The 27006-nt window shown below is 42.7% G+C and overlaps 1 protein-coding gene across 3 annotated transcripts in view; it reads right to left on the bottom strand.

Moving 5' to 3' along the window:
- The window catches only part of LOC132869632 (plexin-B2-like), a 495410-nt gene that overhangs the window by 95232 nt on the left and 373172 nt on the right, over window positions 1-27006 (bottom strand). The window contains exon 1 of one of the 3 annotated variants that reach the window (XM_060902926.1): window positions 19130-19296. The exons of the other annotated variants lie outside the window; for them this stretch is intronic. The gene's annotated coding sequence lies outside the window, so the exon portion shown is untranslated. Of the gene's footprint in view, window positions 1-19129; window positions 19297-27006 lie in introns of those variants that run through there. 3 annotated transcript variants of the gene reach the window in all.

The following is a 27006-nucleotide window of genomic DNA, read 5'->3' as shown; positions in this document are numbered from 1 at the left end:
CTTTTGGTAGGTACTAACCTAACGTGACCAGATGTCCCGGTTTGACCAGGACAGTCCCGATTTTGAGTTGCGTGTCCCCAGTCCCGACAAAGGTCCGTCGGGATGCTGAAATGCTGGACAGTTTGTTAGTGTTTACACCAAACACTAACAAACTGTTCCGGTTACAGCGATCATACATAGCCAACGAGATGTCAATAAAGCTTCTAGCAATTCAGCATCAATGTGCGTGTGTACACAGTCAACCTTACAATGTATCTATTTGTACAATGTTACAAAATAGAGGCCGCGTTATAACGTTTTTTTTTGCTAGCGGCTGTCAACTACTACGTGACAACGCTGAACAGATGAGCGTTGGGCGGAGATGTTCGCGCACTTCAAGAGTAGGGAGACTCCTTACAGCAATGTCAGCCAGCTTTGCCAGTTTGTCATGTGCCTACCTGACATGACAGTCACATGAAAGCAATCACTAAAACGGCATTTTATCACCTAAAAAACATTTCCAAACTAAGAGGACTTATGTCAAAACATCATCTGGAAAAACTAATACATGCCTTCATCTCTAGTAGGGTTGATTACTGCAATGGCCTTTTCACAGGCCTGCCAAAAAAGACCATCAAACGACTTCAGCTGGTTCAAAATGCAGCGGCGAGGGTTCTCACACGAACAAAAAGAACAGAGCACATTACTCCAATTCTAAGGTCCCTTCACTGGCTTCCAGTAAGCTACAGAATTGACTTTAAAGTATTGCTGCTGGTGTACAAATCTCTAAATGGTACAGGGCCCAATTACCTCTCTGATATGTTGCAGCAGCCTAACCCAATCAGATCAAAACAGAAAAATTTACTATTAAAACCAGTTGTTAAAACAAAGTGTGGTGAAGCAGCTTTTAGCTACTATGCAGTACAGCTATGGAACCAACTGCCAGAGGACATTAAAAATGCTCCTGCTGTTGGCAGCTTCAAATCTAGGTTAAAGACCAAGCTGTTTTCAGATGCTTTCTGTTAAATAATTAATATTTTTACATTTTTTATAATCTTTACTTTCTCTGCATGTTTTAAATTTACTTTAACTTTATTCTATTTTATTCTGCTAGTTTTTTTTCCCCTTTCTCTTTCTTTTTCTCCTTTTTCTTTTTGGCATTTTAATATTTTATTTCTACTATTGTTTAATTCTTATTATTTTCTTTTAATTAATTATTTTAGAATAAAGATAAAATTATTTTATGTAATTTTATTTCTCTATTGTTTACTGTTTTTGTTTTTACTTCTGTAAAGCACACTGAACTGCCACTGTGTATGAAATGTGCTATATAAATAAACTTGCCTTGCCAATGCTCCAGTTGAGCGAATATTTTCACTCATGAACAACACCTGGACTGGCGAGAGGAATCGCATGACTGTGCTTACTCTCAAAGCCTTGCTCATCACCCGGGCCAATTTCGATGATACTTGCTCGCAGTTTCACAGCAGGCTCTCGGGCAATAAAGCGCTACTGGAGCAAATTCACTCATCATGTAAATATATGCAATAAAATGGCATCTTCTTTAGGGTGGGTGGCTGTGTTTCTGAAACATTTTTTGTGGTCTTTCATCGGTTTCATCTGTCTTTAATCTGTATCACAGATTGTCTTGACTTGTTTGATGCTGTTGTCAACTCAAGGTTCATGTTTTCAAAATAGTTAATAGCCGACACTGGTTAAGATTAAACAGGGGCATTTTGGGTAAAGGTTCAGAGGTGACAACGATTAGGCTCATGCGCTCAGTCCTGTTACAATGCATAGCCTTTTGTTTAAAAAAAAGTTCATCGCATAAAATGTTGATGTTAATATGCAAGCAATGCATTTTCTTGGTGCTTTCACAAACGTGAAATAAATCAGTTGAAATTTAGGCTATTGGCTTATTCCCTATCATCACATCTATTGTCTGATCTACTTACTTTAACTGAATTGCGATAGAAGTACATGTAGATAAGAAAATACTTGATTATTCTCTAAAATGTTTATAAAAGTGAGCTGCTACAAAATGATAAAAGCTGAGCCATGGTTTGAGCCGGCGCATGTTTACATCAAAACGCGTGGGCGTGCACGAGTATCACGGTCACGCGCAAAGTGTCCCGGTTTTAGACTCGGGAAAATCTGGTCACCCTAAACTAACCACTGTATACCAGGAACAGCCTACAAGATGTGCCATTTTGTTCGATGCTCAGACCCAGTCATCTCACCATCACAGTTTGTCAAAGTCGCTCAGATCCTTACTCTTGCCCAGTTTTCCTGCTTCCAACACATCGACTTCAAGAACTGACCGTTCTCTTGCTGTCGAATATATCGCACCCACTGACAGGGGCCACTGTAATGAGGAGATAATCAATGTGATTTCAGTTCACCTGTCAGTGTTTTAAATTTTATGGCTGATCGGTGTATTTTAAGGCCATGTTCCAAGTTGGAACATCGTTCCATGTTGGAACATCGTTCCATGTTACCTTCAAGTGTAAATTTACCCAGATACAAGCTTATTTTTGCTTATTCAACTATACATAGTATATAAAATAAGTTCTCTCAGACTTGAGCATATTATTTCAGATATGTTACTGGAATTAACTTTTTAAATTATCTTTTTTATAATTACCTTCATTTAATGGAAATATAACAAAGTAAAAGCAAGCACCAAATAGGTCAAGTTCTGACACGAAGTACGGCACGCTCAATGGCTGTACGTGTACACAGAAGCACGCAACAGTTTCGGAAGCTTATCTTATCAGGCAAGAAGTCATGCTGAGTCTCGTCTTCAGCAAAACGACAGGAAAATAACAACCTGCCTTGGAAGCCCATCAACATGCTGAATGGGCTAAAACATCACACCACCACATCAGGTTCCATTCCTGTCAGCCAAAAACAAGAATCTGAGGCCATCATGGGCACGTTCCCCAAAACTGGACAGTTGAAGATTAGAAAAAGTCTTGTTCCAGTCTTCAGCTGTCTAGTTTCAGCGAGTGCGGGCCCATGACTGCCTCAGATTCCTGTTCTTTCCTGTCAAGAGTGGAACCTGATATGGTTATTCTGCTGTCCACACCTCAGCAGTGCTATGACAGTTATATTATTTAATATTTGAAAATATTAAATCCTAAACATGACTTCCCAGATTTTTTTTTTAAATTAGAAACCATCATATTTTTCAGGTAAAAGGAAGGAAAAAAAAAGTTAGAATTCAACCAAAATATGATCGAATTTGCTTCATTTGAGATATACATTAGTGCTGTCAAGTGATTAAAATATTTAATCGCGATTAAGGTCACGACTGTCATAGTTAACTCACGATTAATCGCAATTTAATCGCACATTTTTGTCACATGAAAAACCATTGTAATTCTCTTATCAGCATAAAAAAGTGAATGGGCTTGCTCACCGTTCGAACTACGGGGGTACTCGGGGGATCCGAGATCCCCTGAAACAGACATGAGATCCCTTGAAAACATGATTTGGGAAATGTTGGGGGGTCTCTAAAATATTGGCAAAATGATGTTTATTGACATAGCAATCGTGTGTAACGGGAAGCATTTGCATATCCGAAGTGAGCACACAATGGACAGCCGCGCTCTGAGACAAGCGCAAGCACCCCCCGCCCCCCAAGGGAAAAAAGGGACCCCCCGAAAATATCGGCATAGTTCGAACACTGGTTGTACCAATGTTTTTTTTTTTTTATTGCAGAGCATAACACGTCTTGTCACAGCCACTGCAAAGTGGGGCTGGAGCCGCCGATGGGAAAACGAAACCTAAGCCGAGCACCGTGGCTCTTCGGGGGAGGGCAGAGGACTCTGGCTGTGCGGGGCGTGGCATCATGTCACAGAGCGTTAATCTCGCGATAAAAAAATTATCGCCGTTAAAATTGAGTCAAGTTAACGCGTTAATAACGCGACATTTTTGACAGCACTAATATATATATATATATATATATCAGTGGCGGCTGCTGGTTTTTAAAACAGGGGAAGCCCATTTTACGTATTCATTGTAAAACCTGTAGGCCGCATATCAAAGCATAGAAAGGTGTGCCCCATTAGCATAGTGAACTAGACAACCCTACCTAGTGGCAGAAAGTATTTTTGCTTGTACATTTCATGTTATAGTCTGGCTTGCCAGGCTAGTGCCTCATATCCTTAATCAAAAATATCAAACATCCAAAAATCACTGGCTATTCAACAAAGAGCCTTGAACATCATACCCTGATATGCAACACAGAGTCTTTAACACAACACCCAGCTGTGCAACACATCCTTGAACATCTTCTGCAACACAGTCTGGAAATTCATAACCAGGTAGGCTATGCAACACACAGAACCTTGAATATTATACCCAGGTATAACCTATAACACAGAGCCCACCATTCTCTTAACATTACTGAACAATATACACACTTCAGATTCATGAACATTATATGATGCACACTATTTATACACAAATTCTGCCCTCTGCTCCTTTTCCAGAAAATGGTCTGTGACCCTGTCATACTAGCTGGTTGTGCTTTCCAGAGACTTCACCAATTTCTGTTAGCAGCTCGCACTGCAGATCCCAATAAGGCTCAAGCTAGCCTACAACCAGATTGAACTACAAATGAAATAAACGAGTGAATTCACGAATGATCAAACTGATAGAATGGATGAAAGTTAACGGAGCACGAGTAATATTTACATTTATTTACAGAGTAATGTACAGAGACATCAATGAGAAGAAACGTTTATATGAAAAGAAATTCGGACAGCACTTTGCCACACGACTACACTTTCTCGACATCCGCTAGGGACTGATCATACTTCCGTGTTCCTCGCCGAAGTACCGCCCTCCTCATGTCTTTCAAACACTACCTCCAATAATCCTTCATCAGCCCGGCTTCTTGTCCCTCCCACTGTCTCGTTTAGTCCCAGAGAAGCCCGGCTTCCCTGGAAGTGACGATTTTGTCGATTTTAACCAACAACTACTAGCCGAAATTGGCTGTTCAGAGCCATCTCGTAGACTGCAACGGAAACCCGGCTGCCAGCGCATAGAGCCCGCTGAAATAAGAAAGGTTACAGCGTGTTGCCAGATTGGGAGGTTTTAAGTGCATTTTGGCGGGTTTTGAACATATTTTGGCTGGAAAACGTCAGCAGTATCTGGCAACGCTGGTTACAGCCTGGCAGCAAAGGTGATTCTCGTAGTGAACTGCAAGTTCGTCAGACATCACTCAAATAAGTTACAGGATAGTTATGAACGTAAATACAATCTTGGGCATATATTATGTTATGCAAGTTACTGTTTTAATGAGAATTCAACGTCGTAGATGCCGCAGTTTGGGGAGAGAATTTTAGGGGAAGCTCGGCTTCCCTTGTTGTCTCTGAGAAATCGCCCCTGATTTATTTATATATATATATATATATATATATATATATATATATATATATATATATATAGAGAGAGAGAGAGAGAGAGAGAGAGAGACACGTCAGACATGCAACAACCACCCTATCTGAAAAAACAATGAACATTTCATAACCAACAACAAAAAAAAAGCTTCTGCATTATCGTTCAGATATTGCGAGTTCGAACCTTCGCGATGCCACCGGTGTTGTAGTCGAGTCACTAAACCTCGAGTCTGAGTCCAGTCTCGAGTCCCCAGTGTTCAAGTCTGAGTCAAGTCCAAGTCATGAAAGAAAATTCCGAGTCGAGTCAGAGAACAAGACTCTGTCCGCACCATTTGATGGTGGCTGTTGCTGCCTTTATGTGAAAGCATCTCTGCTACTGTGTTGGATTAACATTCCTGCTCGACTGCCTCGTTTTAGGCCCTGTCCACAAGGCAACTAGCCTGGGCCCGCCCATCCTAAGCGTGACGCAACACGAGGGCCTGTTCCGAGCTTAGTCTGGCCAGGCAGGCTATCTACAGCATTTCCAAGCTCCCGAAAAATCGGGAACCAATCAACTTTGAGCATCTCCAACGGCCCTGGGTAGAGGCGTGTTCAAGGCAGTGACGTAGTAGAACTGCGACCGGAAGCCATAGATTGTTTACAGAATCTATGCCGGAAGCGCTTCATTCACATCACGAACATGGAGCAGCGGCAAGCCTTTGACACAGCGGTAGATGCTGTATTGAAAGCATTCAACGGGAAGTTCTCATTGAAAACGGAGCAAAGAGCAGCCCTGGAGGTATTTATTGAAAGGAAGGACGTTTTCGCCTTGCTCCCGACCGGCTTCGGTAAGAGTTTAATCTACCAGTTAGCCCCGTCACGTCGCATACGTCAGAGGAAAGAGTGATGTGATTGGTTTAAGCTTCGTCACAGCCTTTTCTGGCTTCGACCAGTAGCAAACTGAGGCATTTCAGGGAGGCGGGTCAACCACGGGCTCTGGGAAACGGTTTGGCTTAATAGCTTGGCCAGACCAATAGCTCGGAGAGCTTTGAAGTCGCGTTAGCCAGGCTACACGGCAACGGATTCAGGTGAATCTGATAAAATTGTTTATCGTTTCGGCCTGGCGTCCACACGGCACCGGCGTTTTGGGTGCCCCAAAACGAAATCTTTTGAGAACGGGTTCCAGAGTGGAAAGATCTGGCAACGGCGCCATTGCGAAGTCGTCTGGATGAGTAGAACGGATTTGTTTACGATGACGTCACAACCACATGTGCTTCACGCCGGGTAGAAATGTAACGAACTCGATGCGAGTTGTCAACAAATCCTATAACTTGGTTCATGAAACGCGCTTACAAAATATTTTCACTGTGAATATTTATTGTGTAATGGTGCAAAGTGAGAGAGAGAGAGAGAGAGAGAGAGAGAGAGAGAGAGAGAGACTCTGCCCTTAGGGCAGAGTCAATCCTGCCAGCAAAAATAGGGAAAAAAAAGGAGCGATCTCACCTCTTCAGATGTTGGTTTAAGTCTGACAATACATTCCTCAAAAAGGGCATAGAACAACAAATTAATCCATCAACGTGTAGCATTCAATTTATTCCGGACCATTAAAGACGCCGCCTTCCGCGTAGAATCATACGTCATCCTCGCCGCCATATTGGATGGGGCAAAGCAGAGAATAAAGATGCCTCATTCATGTGCTGCGTTTAACTGTACCAACAGGTTTGCCGTCCAAACGAGATCACATGGGATTACCTTTCACGAGTGAGACTGGAAAAATACTTTTCATTGTATTTGGTCATTATAACGTAATTTTACGAACAGATTTTTCTGACTTTGTGGCTAATATGAAGTCTCGCGCATAATAGTTTATGCGCATGCGTCCTTACTTCTATTGTTGTGGTGTCTCCAATGGGACCGTCTTACAGCGCACCTAGAGGTGTGTATTGCATCGTTTTCAGCAAGCGTTGCGTTGCCATATGTACCTGATATTTTACTGATCCGTTGCCCATGTGGACGCGATATATTTTTTTTTTAAAATCTCGTTGCCGTTGTCGTGTGGATGTAGCCTTAGTTAACAGGCTACAGATAAAAAGCTTGTTCAAATAACATGAGAGAGGGTTAACACTAGCTAGTTCATCGCTCATCAAGCAAGCCCCGCCCACTATCAACAGAGCAATGAACATAGTGTGTCACTTGCTTCTCTGGGTGGAGTCTTATCAAATGACGATTGAAGTTCGAGGTTGTCCCTGTCATCTCCTCGATAGTTCTTCTACATCTGGAACACACAGCAGTGCATTTTTCCCCACTGCACGAGAAGTCTGTATAAGCAAAGTGGACAATCCTAGTGGCTTCTCTCCAGGCATTTTAGCACCGTTAACATTAGTTTGTTCCTGAACATGATGTATGAACAGGTGACTGTGCATTATCTCATCTCATTATCTCTAGCCGCTTTATCCTGTTCTACAGGGTCGCAGGCAAGCTGGAGCCTATCCCAGCTGACTACGGGCGAAAGGCGGGGTACACCCTGGACAAGTCGCCAGGTCATCACAGGGCTGACACATAGACACAGACAACCATTCACACTCACATTCACACCTACGGTCAATTTAGTGTCACCAGTTAACCTAACCTGCATGTCTTTGGACTGTGGGGGAAACCGGAGCACCCGGAGGAAACCCACGCGGACACGGGGAGAACGTGCAAACTCTGCACAGAAAGGCCCTCGCCGGCCACGGGGCTCGAACCCGGACCTTCTTGCTGTGAGGCGACAGCGCTAACCACTACACCACCGTGCCGCCCCTGAATGTGTATTATCTTGCACAAAATTAATGTAGATATAAATATCTTCTGCCAAATTATTATGGCATGTTCAAAAAATAAAAATCAGAGTCCGAATGCAGTTAATGCATGAGTCCAAGTCAAGTCAAGTACCGAGCCCCTAAAACTACAGCATGAGTCAGACTTTAGTACTACAAGCCTGGATGCTACAACAATCTATGGCCAGAAAGTAAGATACAGCAAAATTGGCTGTGTTCTCTGAACTGAAATGACGACATATTCTCTCTCCTATCAATCACGAACACCGGCTAGTGGCCTAGTGGTAGCGTGTCCGCCTCTCGATCGGGAGATCGTGAGTTCTATTCACGGTCGGGTCATACCAAAGACCATCATAAAAATGGTACCTACTACCATCTGGCAAAGCACGCTGCAATACAGATGTGAGTGGGGAGTTAAACTCTCGTGGTTACCAGAGGACTAGCCCCCCACTGAGGCCGAGGGCTGTGGAAACGGAGATCGGCGCCGCCCGATGCACCACATGGCGTGGGAAGGACTTTAACTAACTTATCAATCACGGACTCATCGTGGGTGTCTGTTGGCTTGCGTGTGCCGAAGGGGCGGCTAGCACTATACCTCTGAATGTGTTACGTTGCCATGTGATGCAGCAGTTCACAGCAGGCGAGACTAAAATGAAACTCCTGGGTTAGGCCACGCCCACTTTTGATTTAAATCTGCATACAAGGATAAATAATTGGTGCATCAAATAGATACCGATGGTGGAATTGTGTTACACCTTTAACGTTCATGATAAACACAAAGCATGGTACGTTTTTCCCCCCCCTCCACTCAGTTCCAGCCAGATGTTTTTCAGTAGCACGTGATCCTGTCGAGCTACCTCAAACGTTGCTCCCAGCAGCTGTAATTTCCACCAGAATGTAGTACGTGGTATAGATCACCAGCCTGAGTGAATTACTATTATTTTTTCTTGTATTTCATGACTACACTGAACACCATGAAGATCTAATATAAGGCTGTAACTGTCATTATAATGGCCGATGTCCTCAGCCTTCAGGAGCACACACTCGCAGTAAAGACAGAATGTACGGCCGGTGTGAATTTCAACAGTAGGGAAGGGGAAACGTTTCAGGACATCAATTACCGTACGTGATCCAGCGAAACCGGAGACGGCTCGTTCTCACTTTCCCTTTACGTTCCGATATACTTTCTGAGTTTCGTCTAATGTCGCATAGTGTGCATCTCTCCAAATGTTCGTGTTCACTTCACCTCTTTCAGAATTACGGTAATTATCCACTCAGAGCAGTTGATTTTTTCGGACTTGGACGTTTCTGTGGTTTCCATGGCAACACTTACAATGGATCTCCAGGCTGCTATGACAGCGAGGTTTAAATTGTAGTCAATTCAGACCTTTCACAATCACTCTGTAGTTCAGTGACAAGCTGTCCCACTTGAGCGCAATTACAGCGTGATGGAGTTTTTAAACTTGAAGCTACTTTTTTTTTTGCCACACTTGCACCAGTGCGACTCGCTCAAAAAGTTGATGTGACAAAGTGTCTCTCGTGCTGAGATTAGAAGCCGTCTGTGTTGTGAAAGGGTTTGGGAGCGTGTGTGGGTCTGGATAAGCATTTCATCTTCGTATTATCTTTGTACACCTATTCCCAACAGCACGTCGCTGTGTGTTTGTTTTTCCATCTTATGGCAGAATGACACAAAGGGTCCAGTGTCTCTCACACGCACGCTCAGGATGACACGCTCATTTCATCATCCTGAGAGGAGTTACAGTCTCTTGCTCTTTCCCGTCGCTCAGTCATTTGTTTTTTTTCTGGTCTTATCTCTGAGAGTCATTCTACAATTGTGTTTCCCTTCACAAACAACCCGGACAAGTATCCTGGCCATGAAACAGCTTCTGCATCATGTATTTACATTCAAAGTAGATATAAAACAGTCCAAATTTATCATCAAAATTCTATTTCTCATTTTATTAAATGTCGGAATGCATTTTCATCGCTATTTTGTCGCTGCTATAGCAAGTTATGAGTGTTTGAAATACGCTCTGTAATATCTCAGTCCGTATGTCAAAGCGACGGCCGTAAACGAGATTCGCTGAGACCTGTGCGAGACGTCGTAGGACGGAAGTAAAACGTACAGCGCAAATCAAAGTGACCGACATCTGCCGACGTTGTCAAAAGACGCGCGCCCTCTTTCGAATGCTGACGTAATCAAGATGGAAGTTTTGTTTGTTTTGATAGCAATCAGGAAAGTTTGGAAAAAAAAAAAAGTAGGCAGTAATCGTCATTTAAACTCGTTTTTGTGCAATACTTCGTTTGGAAAACAGTTTTCAAAATGGCGGCGCTGACACCTGGCTGACGCTTCTTCACGTTTCGAAGTCTCGCACAAGTCTTGTGAAGATCGCGCGGATAAGCGACGCCTGCCGTGGACCAAACAAACTAAATTCAACGTGGCTAAAAACCGAATAGGCCGGTAAGTATAATATTTAATTGCAATTAGTTGCCAATACGAGTCACGATATAAGGTTACTAAAACCGAAAACATAATTGAACAACACGTTAATTAAGAAATAAAGCAAGTTTAAAAATGACTTCGGTTCTCCTTTAAAGCAAAACTGTTACTCAGTACTTACAATACCAAAACTGCCATCACTCTCACTCACACGATGCTCATGTACTCGTCCTTGTCCAAAATCCTCTGAAACCATCATCCGGGTGGTATGATGTGACATTGACCGCAAACTCGATGCGTTTCAGGAATAATTAAAGCAATTGATCAATGCAAAGTACACTGCAATCTGTGCTCTGCAAAAATATCAAAAGGAGGAACGACAGCGAGAGAATACACATTCATCTGTTCATCCGTCATGTTCAGGAACAAACTAACGTTAATGGCGCTAAAATGCCTGGAGAGAACGCCACTAGGATCGGCCATTTGCAGGAATTGGTCACGTGTCATTTTTCCCCATAGCAACAAGCCCGTGGTGGGCAAGCTAACTTGACATTCCTTGACGACTGTAAGAGTTTGACTGGCGATGCGAAGCTATCCATTTCTATAATAGAGCAATTCCAGCGTTATGGACGTGACACTTGAACTCAAAATGACAACAAATGACCCAGTGCATGTTTTATTGTCTCCCAGTATTTAAACAGGTGTTGCATATTTTAAGGCTGTACCATACTGGAGAAGTGATAGAACAAGAACAATTCCCATAGTACATCTAGGGCATGCCAGAAAACGCCAATAAAAGATGCGTTACGGATGTGACAGAAAAAGTATCACTTTTCTTGGGTGACTGTACATTTTTATCAAACTCTGTGAAATCGTAAACCTAATGTCGAAATGGAGATATCCATTTGATAGAGGGGTCCAAGGTGAATATTAAAAAATCTTTGTTGAAAATATTTTGTATTTCATGCAGAGTTTCGGAAGGAAAAGTCAGCGTTATGGATGTGACGCGTCTGAAATAGACATGGCATATGTTTAGAAAATCAGCAATTTAGCCACCAGAACCCTTTGAAAAACTCTCTAAATATCAGCTAAAACTATCAAAGTTCTTAAATAATATTTAGGATGGCTATTGTTTTGCTGTTTTGTGGATTTTAGCATACATTTCTGTGGCTTGTGGCAATAATATAGAATTGTACATGATCAAAGTTGATTTTAGCTTGGGGTTTACATTATAAGAAAGAAAGACTGACAGTGACATATTAGGTTGTTTACAAATTGGTTCAACTTATTCACATCTGTAAAATACAGGCCTAGGTGATATCTCTGGGAGTGGTTTTGATGTATTACATGTTGCTTTATTTTTGCATGGTGAGGTTGACACTTACATGGAATTGCCCAATAGCTGTTTACCTTTTCTACTGTCTTTATTGACCCGAATTTTCGTGTGTACCTCAAATGCGAATAAATCTGCTTCTTATCAGCTAAAAACACATCTACAGATATATCTGCATTTATTTTCAAGAATCTTCACACATTAAGCGAATGATAAAGGTAGAAAAGGAGAAATAATAAGTTATAAACATACCTGAGAAATCCACCATTTTGCACGCGAATTTCTTTCGGCGGCGACCAACTTGAGTCCAAAAAAACCTCTCTTTTACGGCCAATGATTCGCTTTAAATTACGACAGAAGTTAAAACCACAAACTTTTTCCAAGTACACACGAAAATTCGGGTCAATAAAGACGGTAGAAAAGGTAAAAACAGCTATTATAGAAATGGATAGCTTCGCATCACCAGTCAAACTCTTACGGTCGTCAAGAAATGTCAAGTTAGCTTGCCCACCACGGGCTTGCTGCTATGGGGAAAAATGACACGTGACCAATTCCTGCAAATGGCCTATTGTCCGCTTTGCTTATACAGACTTCTCGTGCAGTGGGAAAAAATGCACTGGTATGTCTTCCATATGTAGAAGAACTACTGAGGAGACGACGGGGACAACCTCGAACTTCAATGGTCATTTGGTAAGACTCCACCCAGAGAAGCAAGTGACGCGCTATGTTCATTGCTCTGCTGATAGTGGGCGGGGCTTGCTGAGCGATGAACTAGCTAGTGTTAACCCTCTCTCACGTTATTTGTCCTCTTGATAGTGGGCGGGGCTTTCTGAGCGATGAACTAGCTAGTGTTAACCCTCTCATGTTATTTGCTCTGCTGACGGTGGGCGTGGCTTGCTGAGCGATGAACAAGCTTTTTATCTGTAGCCTGTTAACTAAAATGAGGCAGTCGAGCAGGAACGTTAATCCAACACGGTAGCAGAGACGCTTTCACATAAAGGCAGCAACAGCCACCGTCAAATGGTGCGGACGGAGTCTTGCTCTCGGACTCGACTCAAAATCTTCTTTAATGACTTGAACATTGGGGACTCGAGACTGGACTCCGACTCGAGGTTTAGTGACTCGACTACAACACTGCACTATTTAAACCAAAGCTCTGGGACGTTCCTGATTGATCAATACTGAGTAGGTTAATTGTTCTGGTATCAGTATTGATCTTGGTGGCAGCACCAAAAAACCCCACATGCTCAAATATCCAGTCTGAGGAGGGAATAAAAAGGATCAGCATGTTTACACACACACACACACACAAATTCCACTTTGACAATATTCAGAATTCAGTATGGGTCGTGTAAACGGCATGCTCCAAATTTAGCATTTCCTGATTAAGGAATGCGGGATATGCCGGATTTTAGGAGCATTTTTGGACAACGCGTTTGGATTACGCATCTCAACTGGGGTTTATTATGGCAGTTTGAAACTCACTGCCTCTCGCCTGTCTACAGTCAGCTCTGCGTCGTCAACAAATCAGTTTACGCATGGCTGCATGTAAACGGGAACATTAGTGGAATATTCCTTTTCATTAGCAGCGCAAACAGCTCAGCAGGAATATTGTCTTTTTCCAAATGAGAGCAAAGACGGGAATATTTTGCACATGTAAAAGTAGTGATAGCATTCCTTTTACTGTGTGTACTAGTTGTTAATGTATACTGTAGATTATGTGTTTTATTCACAAATACCACCAGTATTACCTCAGACGTTGATTAAGTGCACATCTCTTTTGCTCTGTTTTTTCATCATCAATCAATGAATAAAAACAGGACACTTGAGCTGTTCCGGTGGTTACACACGAACAGTCAAGCTGTAGTAAAGTACGAACTTATTAATCAGTCATTCATCATTACAGACGCAAAACGGCCACCGTGTGTAGCGCTGCTTGTGCACGTTCGCGGACATTAACCGCAAATGATGAAGTGTCTCAAAATTGCACACTTATGCACTATTCTACACAGTTATTGAACAGTAATAATAACCAATTTTATTTTTTTCGCGGTCCAAATCCTGTGCTCAGATTGGCTGGCGAGCAGGTCCGTATCATACGGTACGGACCCCGTTTACGGACCTCTGGCAACTCGCTCGTTCACAACAAACATAGTAGCATTTTTTGGTCAGCATTTATCTTTTTTTTTTTATAAGATTTATTTATAAGATTACCAAAAATCTTATAAATGTTTGCCAGCATTTCTCAGGAGAATAGCGTTAATTTTACAGCATGGATGGCAATAACGACAGCGTTCACAGCGAAAGCGAGTTTTACTACCCTGAGGAAGAAGAAATAAAAGAAAACATTTCAGGAGAAAGCTAAAAACCTCTAACTGTTGCTAACGCCGAGCAAAAACATGGCTGAATCCTGAATGACTCCTATTTGTATAAATAGGGGACTACATAGGCGGCAAAATGTAGTTTTTTTCCTGCCATGGAAGTGCACTTGTATACCGAGGAGGTAGCCATTTGCATTACAGCCGTGAATGAGGATTCAAAATGGTGGCTCGGCTCGGTTTTCCCTTTCGGGCGCTCTCGTTTTCTGTTAGAATTTGGTAAAGAAAAAATAAATATATTATTTACCAGCTTAAGGTCGGTCCATATGGTGAAATACCGTGACCTCGGCCCAGAGGGCCTCGCTCAGTACTTTCAAGACCTCAGTCACGGTATTTCACCATACGGACCGACCTTAAGCTGGTAAATAACATACATTTCCTATTACGGTTGCTGTGAGAAATTTTTCAAACCCCTCAAAACGGTCTGGATTGTCTAGATTTTTCAGTACTTTGGAACATCAAGTCAGAGTTTTGACTATTAGCCACAGGTCACGATAACAGTGGAACGAGGGCTGGTCTGTCTATTTTTATATATCTTTGCTAAACAGTTCGCAGTTTGTTTTATGAGGGTACTTCAAAAAGTTCTCAGCCTCACCCGGAAACAAGGGGTGCAACTCCCATTCTGGGGCATAACTGCATACCATGAAGCCTTTTATCGCCGTCTACAGAAACTCAAATGAAAGCAAAAAGGAAAGGGAAGGAACGCTTTGAGTTGGCATACCGTTGTTCCAGGACAACGCGCCCGTCCACACAGCACAGGTGGCAGGAGCAGAAGCAACCAAATGTGGCTTTGAACTGTCGCCCCATGCACCTTACTCACCCAACCTGACCTCTACCCGTTTCCCAAACTGAAATCCCACTCGCGTGGTCGCCATTTTTTTTTTTTTTTTTTTTAAGAGTGATGATGAAGTCATCCATGCAGTTGAGGAGGACGTGGAGACTCAAGCTGTGACCTTCTGAGCAAACCATGAACGTCAGTGGACCGAGTGTATTGAAGTTCAAGGAGACTACATAGAAAAATAATGCAAGAGCAATCGTTCTCCTGTGACGTTTTCTGGGTGAGGCCAAGAACTTTTTAAAAGTACCCTGGTCCATGGATGCTTTGACACTGATGTGCCATTTCATGGATGTCGCTTTTAATCCTACAGCTGTACATAAGGGGAAGTGTGTGGACAAGATCGCTCATGTTGCTGCTGCTTCTGCTCACACATGCAGAATGAAGTAGAAACCAGCATTAAGGCCACCTTTAGGATGAGTCAAGTGTCACAGAGACATTCATCGAACCATTCTGCGTGTTTGTCTATAATTAAAAAAATTAAAATTAAAAAAGGGGGAGTGACATTCTGTTGGCACAAATAATAATTATTATTATTTTCCTTTCGCTTGGTCGTACAACTTTGTGAGGCGAGCAAAAAACTGCTTCATATGCGGATATTTGCGAGGGCAATTTTTTTGTTGCTTGCAACAGATCGCAGGTATCAAACATGCTTGATATTCTGCGACAAAGAAAAAAAATAATAATAATAATCGCCAGTCACTGACTTGCTGCAGAGATATCACTGCGTGTGCATGTCTTTGCGATTAATGAAGCAATCACCTCCAAAGGCTAAGCCAATCCCCGCCCACGAAGTAGTCATGCGATTTCTACATGACTTGCATCCCCCTCCCCAAATTGCCCACTGGTCGCAGATAACACACACATGCAGCTACCCAAGAAGGGAAACTTGCGTCCAGAAATCGCAGTACGCTTGCGGCAAGAAGTCGCCCGTGTGCACCGGGCTTTAAAGGAGAGCTGAAGTCATTTTTAAACTTGCTTTATTTCTTAGTTAACATGTTATTCAATTACGTTTTCGGTTTTAGTAACCTTATATCGTGACTCGTATTGGCAACTAATTGCAATTAAATATGATACTTATCGGCCTATTTGGTTTTTAGACATGTTGAATTTAGTTCGTTTGGTCCACGGCAGGCGTCGCTTATCCGCGCGATCTTCACGAGACTTGGTGAAGCAAGGTGTCGGCGCTGCCATTTTGAAAACTGTTTTACAAACGAAGTATTGCACAAAAATGAGTTTAAATGACGATTACTGCCTACTTTCTTCAAACTTTCCTGACTGCTATCAAAACTAACAAAACTTCCGGCTTGATTACGTCAGCATTCGTAAGAGGGCGCGCGTGTCTTTTGACAACGTTGGCAGATGTCGGTCGCTTTAATTTCCGCTGTACGTTTTACTTCCGTCCTACGATGTCTCGCACAGGTCTCAGCGAATCTCGTTTACGGCCGTTGCTTTGACATACGGACTGATATATTACAGAGCATATGTGCCCAAATCCAGAATCCAGGGACACATGTCGGCCCGGGGGCATTTTGAGATATTGACAGATTCAGAAAGTACAGTTTCTAAGCTTTCCAATGATGCCTTCCATGTGGAGATCTGACAATATTTGAAGAATATATGGCCTTTTGAAAGTGTATACCTCTTAAAACAGGAAAGGGAGAAAATCGCCCTCAAAGTTTTCCATCTCAGCTACTCTGGCTGCAGGGCGGGCACATAATGGTGCTCATCTGCATGACATTAAGGAAAGCCCTACCCCCTACGAGCTAGCACGATACTACTTTCATGTAAACAAAGATCACCATGTCAATTTTCCTTCCATGCAAAGTATGCCCAACAATTATGAAGTACAAAAATAAGTCCTAAAGTATACTTTAACGCTTTGTGGTTGAAAAATTACTCACACCGTAAGAAAGAAATATAGCACGATGATGACACAATTAACACAACGCTAGTTTCATGTAAAGCCTCGATCACAACCGGCCGTACAGTACGCGCTCCTACGGCCAGTCTACATGCAAAAAACGCAAGAAACGCATGGAGGGTGCGTGTGAAACGCACGAGAGCGCGCATGTGACGTGCTGATTTTCGAGCCGCAGAGGTTCTTTGTCATGTCAAACGAACTCTACGGGCGCTTACGTTTTTTTCAGGTTGCAAGACAAACTTACTCTTCTAAACTTACTTTCTCCATGAACAAAAAAAAAACAAAAGCAGCGATTTGAGAAACGCCAAAAATCACACAGCCAAAAAAAAAAAAAAAAAACGCACGTCCGGTTGTGACCTAGGCTTAACCAAACCACAACACTCTGTTACATGCAAAAATAACCACACAGCCTTAGATTAATAAACTTACCCCATCAGAAAGAGAAACGGCGCCTTGCACACACCAATGCCTCTGATGGAATGTAATCCTAGCTTCCTTTGGGTTGCGGTTTTTTTGCTAGAAATGGTTGTCTCCGATGTAAAAACCGTGTCTGTTTGCTTCGCGGTGTTTCAGCTCCTCTGCGCTCTGTTTAGCTTGCTCATTCCATAGTGAAATTACATGCCTGTATGCAGCTTAAGTAGCCACGAGCTCAGCTCGTATCATACAGCTGATTCGCGGGGAAAAAAAACCAAAAGACTTAAATCATCATGTGAATGGCCCATATGGTAATTTACCCACACCCCCCAGCAGGCTACAGTCCTGACAAAAACGAGACAATTTGCAACAAAAAAATGTATGCTTTTCCAACAAAACAATCTATTATCTGAAATACTGATTGCATTCTTCAAGATCTCAACTTGCACATGATGGGGAAAAAAAACAAAAATCACAAATTTAAAAAAAAAAAAAAAAAAAAAATGCTTCTTTTGCGATTATCTCGGATTCGTTTCGGCCGACATGCGTCCCTGGATTCGGTGAGGCGTCACATATTTCAAACACTCAACTTGCTATAGCAGCGACAAAATAGCGATCAAAAATGCATTCCGATATTTAATAAAATGAGATAAACAGAATTTTGATGATAAAAAAAAATTGCCTTCAGTTCTCCTTTAAGATGAACTGGGTGGCGCCGATCTCCGTTTCCGTAGCCCTCGGCCCCTCATCTATACAGTTAGGGTAACAGTTGGGGTCTGGTCCTCTGTTAACCACAAGAGTTTGACTCCCTACTCGCATCTGTATTGCAGCGTGCCCTGCCAGACAGCAGGAGGTCCCATTTTCATGAAGGTCTTTGGTATGACCTGACTGCGAGTAGAACTCACGATCTATAGATCGATGGTGGACACGCTAACCACGAGGCCAACTCGCGGTCAAACAGTCGTGACTAGTATTTATTACTTTATCTACTGTAGATCACTCTATGGCTGAAAATTTAATAAACTGACAGATTTTTAAAAAATTAAACAAGTCTCCAACATGGCAGGCTGAGAACCGGCGTGTTATGGTGGAAATGCAATGATTTATTCAGCAGCGACGGTGTAACTATCGGAAAACGCAAGTCGTTACAAGAGCACTTTGGTGTAAGGGGGTAAAACCCGATAGAAAATAACATCTGACTGATAGAGCACTGAAATACTTCGGACATAAAATCCTAAAGGGTTCTTCACCACCATTTTTGTGTATGACTTGTTACTGAGCTTGACTAAGACAAGTCTGTTTGCAAACACAAAGTTTGCACACCACAAGGAATGTTCGGCCACTCCCTAAAAGTGTGCGAGAGTGTGGTGTGTAACTGCAGGTGTGTTTGTGACCGCATTATTATCATCATCATCATCATCGCTTCCTGTTTTTGATTCAGAAAAACACGTAATGGTTGTTCTGACGCCGGTTGCAGTGACAATACCCTAACATCTTTGACAGCCTGATTTCCAAAGAAAGGAAACAAAAGGATTAAATGTCACAGTGGCACAAGTTTCTTAGGAAACACAAGGCCAGGAGATTACACTCCCTCAGATAAGATTAGAAAAGATTTCCTCTTACCGCACACTATTGTAGCCTTGGATTTTTCTGCATTCGTTTTAAATCATTTACCGTTTCCGGGATTCGGCATTCATGCTCGAGCTTTGCGTTGGTTGATTATTCTGTAGTCCTGGAAGTAAACACATGCTTTAAGAAGAACTGCTCTTACTCATCAACCCTGCCACTGTGAGTTCTCAGACGTGTGACACTGAAGACAGACACACCCACCTGTTACACTGAAATGACGTCCAACCTGCTAATTCTTGGTTTCGCCGATAACTATGGCCCTGTCCACACGGCAACGGATTCAGGTGACTCCGATACAATTGCTTATCGTTTAGGCCTGGCGTCCACACGGCACCGGCGTTTTGGGTGCCCAAAACGCAATCTTTTTGAGAACGGGTTCCAGAGTGGAAAGATCTGGCAACGGCGCCGTTGTGAAGTCGTCTGGATGAGTAGAACGGATTTGTTTACGATGACGTCACAACCACACGACTGTGAGTGCTTCACCCCGGGTAGAAGTGTAACGAACTCGATGCGAGTTGTCAACAAATCCTATAACTTGGTTCATGAAACGCGCTTACAAAATATTTTCACTGTGAATATTTATTGTGTAATGGTGCAGAGAGAGAGAGAGAGAGAGAGAGAGAGAGAGAGAGAGAGAGAGAGAGTGTGAGAGTCAATCCCGCCAGCAAAAATAGGGAAAAAAAGGAGCGATCTCACCTCTTCAGATGTTGGTTTAAGTCCGACAATACATTCCTCAAAAAGGGCGTAGAAGAGCAAATTAATCCATCAACGTGTAGCATTCAATTTATTCCGGACCATTAAAGACGCCGCCTTCCGCGTAGAATCATACGTCATCCTCGCCGCCATATTGGATGGGGCAAAGCGGAGAATAAAGATTCATGTGCTGCGTTTAACTGTACCAACAGGTTTACCATCCAAACGAGATCACATGGGATTACCTTTCACAGGTGAGAAACAACAAATTAATCCATCAACGTGTAGCATTCAATTTATTCCGGACCATTAAAGACGCCGCCTTCCGCGTAGAGTCATACGTCATCCTCGCCGCCATATTGGATAGGTCAAAACGGAGAATAAAGATTAGCTGCGTTTAACTGTACCAACAGGTTTGCCGTCCAAACGAGATCACATGGGATTACCTTTCACAGGTGAGACTGGAAAAATACTTTTCATTGTATTTGGTCATTATAACGTAATTTTACGAACAGATTTTTCTGACTTTGTGGCTAATATGAAGTCTCGCGCATAATAGTTTATGCGCATGCGTCCTTACTTCTTCTATTGTTCTGGTGTCTCCGAAGGGACCGTCTTACAGCGCCCCTAGAGGTGTGGCATGTGTATTGCATCGTTTTCAGCAAGCGTTGCGTTGCCATATGGACCTGATATTTTACTGATCGTTGCCCATTTGGACGCGATATATTTTTAAATAACATCTCGTTGCCGTTGTCGTGTGGATGTAGCCTAAGGAACCAAATCTAAGTGCAGCAATTTCCAACAATCTCATGATGTTAGTGATGATCTAAAACGACACATTCAGTTCTGTAAAAGGCAGTCAAGCACAAATCCTAACGCTGCTCAAGGACGGACATTTCCACCAGTCCACTTCTTCCTAACCTTTTACACACAGCAGCGTGTCACAGTTTCAGCTTTCCACGCAGATATGTAGTCGAGTCAACACTTCACAATTCCAGACAGTGTTTTCTACAGAACTTCAAACCAGAAAAAGAAAACAGAACCAAAACTCTTAAACGGATGCAGTCTTCCTCGAAACAAGCAATCTGTCCCGGATCTTCCAAAAATAGAAACGAGAAAGCTTACTCATGGGTTTTGGGAGTTTCAGTGTTGCTTCAGTTTGAAAAACAGTCAGCATTATATTATTGCCTACATAACAGACGCACTAAACAAACAAACCTCAACTGATCATTTCAAAATGTAGCAACAATAAAAGGACAAAGGCTTCTGTGGAAGAAAAAAAAAAAAAAAACCACCACACCACATTCCCAGGAGTCATATTCCCATTAAAATGTGATAATTTGGCCGGAGATCTCATTTTTAACTCTTTTTTTTATTTTTTCTTTAAATATCGGATAGCCAGTTGTTAAATCAACTGCAATACAGCACAGTTCCCAGTGTTGTAGTCGAGTCACTAAATCTCAAGTCAGAGTCAAGTCCAAGTCATTAAAGAAAATTTCAAGTCGAGTCGGAGAACAAGACTCCGTCCGCAGCATTTGACGGTGGCTGTTGCTGCCTTTATGTGAAGGCGTCTCTGCTACTGTGTTGGATTAACGTTCCTGCTCGACTGCCTCATTTTAGTTAACAGGCTACAGATAAAAAGCTTGTTCATCGCTCAGCAAGCCACGCCCACTATCAACAGGGCAAATAACATGAGAGAGGGTTAACACTAGCTAGTTCATTGCTCAGCAAGCCCCGCCCACTATCAACAGCAGTGTTGGGCACGTTACTTCTCATCTCATCTCATTATCTGTAGCCGCTTTATCCTGTTCTACAGGGTCGCAGGCAAGCTGGATCCTATCCCAGCTGACTACGGGCGAAAGGCGGGGTACACCCTGGACAAGTCGCCAGGTCATCACAGGGCTGACACATAGACACAGACAACCATTCACACTCACATTCACACCTACGGTCAATTTAGAGTCACCAGTTAACCTAACCTGCATGTCTTTGGACTGTGGGGGAAACCGGAGCACCCGGAGGAAACCCACGCGGACACGGGGAGAACATGCAAACTCCGCACAGAAAGGCCCTCGCCGGCCACGGGGCTCGAACCTGGACCTTCTCGCTGTGAGGCGACAGCGCTAACCACTACATCACTGTGCTGCCGCACGTTACTTTCAAAAAGTAATTAGTTATAGTTACTAGTTACTTTTCCCAAAAAGTAACTGAGTTAGTAACGGAGTTACTTTGTCATTAAAGTACCTAATTACCAGGGAAAGTAATTATTCCGTTACATTTTGTGTTCCCCCCCCAAAAAAAAAAAAAATAAATCAAATTCAATTAGTGTAATCATAATAAAAGTGAATGTTAAATGTGTTTAATGACTGAAATGGACACTTAACAGAACCAATCAGTAACATTATCTACACTACATTAATATTTTTGTGGGACAATGTGAGAAGACATCTATCAAATTTAACATATTTTTGTAGTTATTAAAATTGTTACTAATTACTGGCCACTGACGAGGACAAATGCTTTGTTCCTCGACATAATGTGCATTGCACATAGACATTTTTGCCTTTTATTTGAAGTAATGAAAAGTACTGGCTGTATTTCCAGTGTGAAAGCGCAGTGTTGGGCTGACCGCTCGCCATCGCTGTGTCTTCTGATTGAAAGTGTGCGCAGTAGTGCAGTAGGCGTGGCCTACCTATGTATGTTGTCCAAATCTACTCTGATTGGCTTACTATGCCGTTGTCTCGTGTCTCCCCGCCCCACACTAAAGCAGAGTAAAGAAAGGCTGAACGAGCAGCGTGCCAGATGAGAACAGCTTTAATAAAGTAACGCATAGTATTTTATTGTAAGTAACGGGAACGGCGTTATAACGATGTAAAAAGTAATTAGTTAGATTACTCGTTACTAAAAAAAGTAACGCCGTTTATTTCTAACGCCGTTATTCCCATCGCTGATCAACAGGGCATTGAACATAGCGTGTCACTTCCTTCTCTGATACCCCTTTTCCACCAAATCAGTTCCAGGGCTGGTTCGGGGCCAGTGCTGGTGCTGGTTCACAACTCGTTCAACTTGCGAGCCAGCTGAGAACCAGTTTGCTTTTCCATAGCTCACGGTGCTAAGGGAAGCCACGTCATTACCGTACGTCTCTGTATACGTCAGTTACGTCGCTACGTTTGCATAAACCTTGGTGCGAATATCGAAGCAAAAACAACACGGAAGAAGCAGCAGCAGCAACAACAATAATAATAATAATAATGGCTGACTTCGCGTTTGTACAGCTGCTGCCTCTCGTCGCTTAAAAATGGCGATCTTTCGCGGTCTTGTTATTGTTGTTGGTCTTAACAACTCCGCCCCCCCGCTGACGTAAGCGGTTCTTTCCTCTGGCCCAGCAGAGAGTTGGTGCTAGCCTGGAACCAGTTTTTCTGGCCCCAGAGCCAGTTCTTTGTCAGTGGAAACAGAAAACCCGGTTCCAAACTAAGCACTGGCCCCGAACCAGCCCTGGAACTGCTTTGGTGGAAAAGGGGCATCGGTGGAGTCTTGCCAAATGACGATTGAAGTTCGAGGTTGTCCCCGTCGTCTCCTCGATAGTTCTTCTACATATGGAACACACAGCAGTGCATTTTTTCTCACTGCACGAGAAGTCTACTGTATATAAGCAAAGCGGACAATCCTAGTGGCGTTCTCTCCAGGCATTTTAGCGCCATTAACGTTAGTTTGTTCCTGAACATGATGTATGAACAGGTGAATGTGCATTCTCTTGCATGAAATTGGTATAAAAATTAATGTAGATATAAATATCTTAGGGGCGGCACGGTGGTGTAGTGGTTAGCGCTGTCGCCTCACAGCAAAGAAGGTCCGGGTTCGAGCCCCGGGGCCGGCGAGGGCCTTTCTGTGTGGAGTTTGCATGTTCTCCCCGTGTCCGCGTGGGTTTCCTCCGGGTGCTCCGGTTTCCCCCACAGTCCAAAGACATGCAGGTTAGGTTAACTGGTGACTCTAAATTGAGCGTAGGTGTGAATGTGAGTGTGAATGGTTGTCTGTGTCTATGTGTCGGCCCTGTGATGACCTGGCGACTTGTCCAGGGTGTACCCCGCCTTTCACCCGTAGTCAGCTGGGATGGGCTCCAGCTTGCCTGCGACCCTGTAGAACAGGATGAAGCGGCTAGAGATAATGAGATGAGATAAATATCTTATGCCAAAATATTATGGCATGTTGTAAAAAAAATAAAGGGAAAAAAAAAATCAGTGACCTCATCTCCAATTTATGAGTCCAAATGCAGTTAATGCACGAGTCCGAGTCATCGCTGCTCAAGTCCAAATCAAGTCACGAGTCCTTAAAATTAGGGCACGAGTCAGACTCGAGTACTACAAGCCTGACAGTTCCTAAACCTGAACCAGAATAAATGAACAACTGCTCAAAGGTCTCCACTGCCCACCTATATTAAAGGAACAGTCCACCGTACTTCCATAATGAAATATGCTCTTATCTGAATTGAGACGAGCTGCTCCGTACCTCTCCGAGCTTTGCGCGACCTCCCAGTCAGTCAGACGCAGTCAGACGCGCTGTCACTCCTGTTAGCAATGTAGCTAGGCTCAGCATGGCCAATGGTATTTTTTGGGGCTGTAGTTAGATGCGACCAAACTCTTCCGCGTTTCTCCTGTTTACATAGGTTTATATGACCAGTGACATGAAACAAGTTCAGTTACACAAATTGAAACGTAGCGATTTTCTATGCTATGGAAAGTGCGCACTATAATGACAGGCATACTAACACCTTCTGCGCGCTTCGGCAGCGCATTGATGCGGAGCTTAGATATCAATGCGCTGCCGAAGCGTGCAGAAGGTGTTAGTACGCCTGTCATTATAGTGCGCACTTTCCATAGCATAGAAAATCGCTACGTTTCAATTTGTGTAACTGAACTTGTTTCATGTCACTGGTCATATAAACCTATGTAAACAGGAGAAACGCGGAAGAGTTTGGTCGCATCTAACTACAGCCCCAAAAAATACCATTGGCCATGCTGAGCCTAGCTACATTGCTAACAGGAGTGACAGCGCGTCTGACTGCGTCTGACTGACTGGGAGGTCGCGCAAAGCTCGGAGAGGTACGGAGCAGCTCGTCTCAATTCAGATAAGAGCATATTTCATTATGGAAGTACGGTGGACTGTTCCTTTAAGTCCTTCATAGTTCACAGTCACGTTTCAAGAGTGGCTCCTTTCAGTTTGCTCGAAGCCTCAGATGCTGGAAACAAGCTATAAATGTGCATTTAACTTCAAATGAACTTACCACGAGGGCTGACATGATTAAACTCCAGAAGAAATCTGTTTATATATCAATGATAATGCAGCTACATCCGTGGTCAGAAGTTTCCACACACTCATCATGGACATGAATCACGGTCATGGCAATATTAAGCGTTCACCGATTTACTAGAACGGTTCGTTTTCTGTGGCGGAATGATTGCACAACGATGAGTAGCATGCTATAGATGCACAATGGTGTAACATAGGGAAAAAAATGAAAAATTCAGGTTTTGATTTTATGTACTGAAATAACTATTAAGCACAATTTTTACAATATCTATATAAATTAGTTGTTTTTATCCATTTTAACCTTGAAATCAGCATTTTAATGATTACCCATAATGCATTGTTTATCGCGCTAAAACAAGCAAAAACATCATAAGACAGTGGAAATACTACCTTTACTACCTTCACGTGGCGTCTTTCTCGATCGCACGTGCCTAGAAGTGTTCCTTCTAGAACATTCCTGGGTGGTCACGGACTGTCACGTAGCCTAGTTCGGTTGTGAAACTCGCTAGGATGGAGTATTTTCGCGAGTTTAGTGGCAAACTTCTGCGCCGCAATTTCTCTATTCTCGAAATTTGTAACCTGAAACCCTTCAAGAAATGTTTCATAATGTTTGGGATTTTGAAAAATGCTTCTAGCAAGTTTATTTCGCTGTATTTTTCCGTGAAACTTGGCATAAATCATCCTTAAGTGATGAGCGTGACGTTATTTTGGTATGGGTCACGGAGTTAGTTGGAAACGGGAGAAATGAGAGTTTCTCAACTACAGCAGCACTTCTCACCATAGATGGCTGGCGTGTTTCACAGCGTTTGGGATTTACTAAATTGACTAAATCTCTAGATCTACTGAAGCTACGAGGATATAAATCACCAGGATTCTAATTTACTGGGTGAGAAGTATTATATATATTTTTTGAAAGGTTTATTCGCGCTACAAGTCCATGAAAGTTGGAATTGTTCGTGAAGGGGTTAGTTAGAGTTTGGTAGCGTGACGCGCACAACAAGCAAAAGAAAAAAAATGTTCTTCCGAATTTCCTTGCTTTATCAAAATTATTTTTTGATACATTAAAAGACTGTTTATAATATTTAAGCGATTTTTTTTTATTATAGAGAACATTTGATCAAAACTTTCAAAACAGCATTCAAAGTGATTTTTCACGGGTGTAAATGTTACGCGTGACGTCCATAATTACGTTAAATTTTAAGAACTAAAATTCTGTTAAAAATTCTAGATTTGTGCTATCATTCTGGGGTTTTGCTGGAGTTCTCTTACAATGCTGAAAATTCAATGAGTTCTGGTGAAATTCTAGAAAAGTTATTTACATTTTAACGCGCCTGATAGCAATTGTGCTCACACAGCGTGCTACTCATAAACATGCATCTTTAAGAAGAAAAAAAAAATCCAAGAATATGGTGCACAAGTTCCAAAATCTCTTAACTTGCCAAGACCTGGGCCTCTTAACTTCCTGTTAATGGTGATCATGACTGAATACAGCTGGTAGTTTCTCTGTGGAAACATAAAACTTGAAAACCCAAACTGGCCCCTAAGCTGAGAGGAAATTGATTTGGATGGTCAGGAACCACCCAGGAACCACTAAGGCACAGGCCTGCCATGAACTGGAAGCTGTTGGAACACCGGTGTCTGTCTATAGCCAAGCAAGTGTTACATCACCGTGGACTGAGAGGCTGCTGTCCAAGAAAGAAACCCCTGCTCCAAAATCCACACCTTCAAGCTCAGCTAAAGTTTGTAGCTGACCACATGGACAAAGAAAAAGCCTTCTGGAGGGAAGTTTGATGGTCAGATGAGACAAAGATTGAGTTGTTTGGCCACAATGACCAGAGGTATGTTTGAAGGAGTCATGACTTGTGCGTGAC

The sequence above is a fragment of the Neoarius graeffei genome, chromosome 21 (genome assembly GCF_027579695.1).
Source record: "Neoarius graeffei isolate fNeoGra1 chromosome 21, fNeoGra1.pri, whole genome shotgun sequence".
In the NCBI taxonomy this organism is placed as follows: domain Eukaryota; kingdom Metazoa; phylum Chordata; class Actinopteri; order Siluriformes; family Ariidae; genus Neoarius; species Neoarius graeffei.
Note: the sequence above shows the minus strand (reverse complement) of the source record. Positions and strands in the feature narration are given on the sequence as shown.